The 4,149-nt window shown below is 39.7% G+C and overlaps 1 long non-coding RNA gene across 1 annotated transcript in view; it reads left to right on the top strand.

Moving 5' to 3' along the window:
• Window positions 1-4,149, top strand: part of LOC106519901 (uncharacterized) — a 13,690-nt gene that overhangs the window by 827 nt on the left and 8,714 nt on the right. The window lies entirely within an intron of this gene.

A 4,149-nucleotide genomic window follows, 5' to 3' on the forward strand; every position in this document is an offset into this window, starting at 1 on the left:
GAGTCAAATCTAATCATTTCTCATTGTTTTATGTGAATAGGGTGAAAAATAAATGTGGGTAAATTTTCAAAAAATAAATAAAACTACACACGTTAAGAAAAAAAAAAGCATTTACAGGCATGTAAGAAAAAAAAGTTAAATTTCACAGTTAAAAACCTAAGATTTCTTACCGTTAACATCATTAACACGGTCCATCCTGCAGAATGAGTTATTTCTTTACTAAAACCTCTGTAACTCTGCTCTGGTTTATTTTAGCAGCATGAATCTTTGCACAGGTAATGTTAACATGTGAGTTTATGGTTTCCAAGAGTTTTTAGTCTTATTCATTTTATTACTTAAAGGGTTATTTACAGATATTGATTTAAAATTTGACAGGGAGGCAGCTGAGCATCACACCCAACAAATATTCAGAGCATGACGTCATTTTCGAGGTTTGCTCTTTTGTTTCTTAACGATGGTTTTAGTTTTAAACTCTGGGTGAAATAAGAAACGCTTCCTTCTGTTTTATTGTGGGAACATTTCTGTGGAGGTTTAAGAAAAGAAAACCTTCAGATTGATAAATGYTTCGTATTATGATCAGAGTCAGAAGTTTGTTAAAGTTTTACTGCTTGTCCGTTTGAAATGTGATGAAGTTATTTTAAACTTTGTAAAAATTCCTTCAACTTTTGGACTCAGAGTTCAGGATTGGTCCCTCTCTGGCTCTTCGGCCACCTAAGCTGTTTTTTTTTTTCCTCTTTTTGTTTTTCCTGGGAGTCTTTGAATGCCTCGTCTGTTGGGTGACTTCTGTGGGATCCTGCAGGCTTGTCACTCAGATTGTTTGTCCTGAGGACGAGATCTGTGTGAGTCCTGTTTCTCTTCCTCTCCGCTCGGCCCCGGGTGCTGATGGAGACCCGCGTCCCAGGTGGCCCCACACATCAAAACAAGAGGGGATCGTGGCTCTTGGTTTTCAGACAAACATCACTCACTTTCTTTGTTGTCCAAGGAGTGGGGGGTGGGGGGGGCACAGTGGTTTATCTCCAGAGGATCTCCCCCCACCCCACCCTGCTATCGCCTTCCACCGGCCCACTGCCCCATCCCACAGGAGCCGCTAAAAGCAACTGTCAGTCAAGGAGAAGGTGTTGCATTCCTTTAAAAGGTCAATTAGTGGCGGCCACCGAAGCATTCGCTGCGGTGGGAGGCGGGAACGGTTTGTAAATCTGTGTCTGCCAAATGACTTTAGGTGCTTTTATTCATCAGGTTATATAGTCTGTTTTACAGCTTACAGACCACTTTAGCCAACTGAAGGATTTAAAGTCAGAGTTAAAGGGCACCTTTTATGCAAAACTCACTTTTTTCATGTTTTTAAACTTGCTTTTGGGTCTCTACTGCTTAGATAACCAGTCCAAACACCAAAAAAACAATGCACCCAGCCGTTTTTTAGCTGTAATTACATGTATTTTTAGGTATCTGGAAACACGGTATTTCTCAAAGCACGTTATTCTGACGTCACAATAACAGTCACCTAGCAAACTAAACCAGAGTCCCGCTCCTCGCGAGGCAACTCAAGGTGAAGCTCCGCCCACTTCTTCAAGACAGTTGTGCTGTTTTTACAGCAGCCACAGAGAACAGAGATGCCTGGATTAACTTTATTTTTATTTTTGATGACAATGTTCCAATAATATTGCCAAAGAAAGCTGTAGTTTGWGAAAATAATTTCACTTTGGAAACTTCTACCATGTCGGGGGGCGGAGCTAAMGTAAACAAACGGATGGGAGGTGGGTTTTCTTAGCAACCTCTGCATACAGGAGAGAGCTGAAGAACAGGAAGAACTGAAAATTAGTTTTGTGAATTAAATCAAATGTTTTGTATAGCCCACAGATGGATCCTAACTTGTGCTAAGACCCCCATAATAGGCCGCCTTTAAGATGAATGTGTGGAGAGTCAGCGCTTTTATTATTGTTTGTAGTTTTTTCTGTTCATCTTTCAAACTCCTTATTTCAACATAACTTCAGCTAATTAAAGTAGACATATCCTGCTTTTAAATCCTTCTTTTTCACATTAAATCCTTCATTTGGGGTCTGTATAAAGTGGAAATGCAATGTTTTGCTCTGAGTTCCCCCTCTTTCACCCCTTTTCTGATGTGTGTCTCGGATCAACTCGTTTTGAGGCTGTCTCTTTAAATCCAAATGAGGCCCTACAAGCCCCGCCGCCTCCAGCTTCCAGAGTGGTCCATTCTAGTTTGATAGAGGGGTTTAGGACTATATAGCTGCGCAGAAACTTTTTATTTACAAATTAATGAAAAGATGTCAACAAGAGAAGACTTGTCCATCTTTCTGATGTTGTATAAAGATATATTTTCAGCACCAGGGGAGACTAAATTTATGTTTTCTGCACTCCTAGAAGCACAATCACGCAACAAAATGTGTTTAACGGCTAAAACACTGGAGTTTCGACTGATTTGTCCCCTTTAAGCAACGATACAACAACAACTTTCAGCTCGTTCAGGACGTTGCAACTCTGACTTTAGTTTTTCTAACCTTCATATTTTTGTTTTTTGTATATTTACCTATACTTACAGTTTTCCCACACATTAAAATACATTTTTACAGAAACTGAACTACAGCTCCAGACCTGAAAAACGGACACTTTGCTCCAGTTTTGTGTTGAGAACTGTGTCCAAGGAGACTTTTATGATCCTGACCTCAGCATGCCTGGATCAAGTAGTCTAGACTCAGCGCTCCATTTGCCACAAGTCCCCGTCCCGCTGATGGCTAACAGGCTCTCTGCTTAGTTTTTTTTTTTACTAGTGACTCTCTCTTGTCATGACTCTTTGAAGACACACAGACGTGGCATCGTGAGCGTGCATCACGCTCCGTCTCTCTCTGCAGGAGCTCGGGTAAACTTACAGCTGAGGTTCGGCTGCCCTTCGGTGTCGTGCCGATTCCAGTTTTAATTTCCCCCTCAGCGTGAAGCGACGGTGGGCCGAGGCCAGCGTTTCCCCTTCAGCACGCTTCTTTTTCTCTGTTTAACTCCACAAAAAAAAACAAAACATTCCTTGAAAGTTTTTGCATGTTTGCCTCCAACTTTTGTGCCAAGGTTTCAGAACAAGATCAGCCTATATTTGGTCAAAGTTTTTCGAACAAAGCTTGAAACAGTCCTCTTACTGAAGCCAGTGTGCCACCACTGTAGTGAAGACATTTATTAGTCAGGTTAGATACTGATTTTAAAAGCACTACACCATTTCCATAGTTTTCCTTTAAGTATTGACTTTTAAAATCCGTTGTTTGACTATTGTTATGTCTTGATTAAAATAGCTTAGATACATGCCCGAAACACCATCACAACACATAAAAAACCTTCAATCAAGCATAAGTGCAGGTTTTTTTTTGTCGGAGTGTCTGTGATTCAGCCATAGGCCAGTGGTGGGTGTACCAGGCACTGAAGAGCTTGTATTTATACGCCAGGATTTCAGGCTTTCTTCAGCGTTAGCTTCTTGTTTGCACAGAGAAAATTAAACCACCACTTACTCCAGTTACTGGTGTTGTATGGTCCTCTTCTCTTCACATTTTAATCTATTCAACATTTATRTGGTTTCATCTCGATTTCAGTTAACGAACACTAAATTTTCTTACAGTAGRGTTCTAGAGAAAYGCACGTTTATGARCTTAGAAAATTTTAAATAYAAAACTGTGAATGGTCCTGCCCCTCCTCCGCTCCCTGATTTTGTTCAYACTCGCCCTTTAGAGACGATCTGATCGAAACTAACCTGCACTGTTAYRTTTTCTGTTTTGTTTTATTATAGCTTTGTATATTTCATTTGGAACCTGCGACTGCAAATGTGAAACAGCTTAGGCTATAATCTGGTACAACCCATCAAGTTGTCCACTGTCCCTTTTTTAAAATAAAGTTTTATAAATAAAAAATAATAAAAAGATCTGGTAGAGAATGACTCTCATCTACTATCACATCAAATTTTAGCTTATTATTTATAAGACTGACAGATTTATACCTGTACACTGCAAAAAATGTTCATCTAACCAAGTTTTAAAATCTTACATCCAGCCAAAAAAAATTATATATATTAGGGGTGCAACAATACAGAAAATTCACGATTCGGTTCGGTTCGATAGTTTAGTGTCACGGTTCGATATTTTTTTCCATACAAAAAAG

The sequence above is a fragment of the Austrofundulus limnaeus genome, unplaced genomic scaffold, assembly GCF_001266775.1.
Source record: "Austrofundulus limnaeus strain Quisiro unplaced genomic scaffold, Austrofundulus_limnaeus-1.0 Scaffold84, whole genome shotgun sequence".
NCBI lineage: Eukaryota > Metazoa > Chordata > Actinopteri > Cyprinodontiformes > Rivulidae > Austrofundulus > Austrofundulus limnaeus.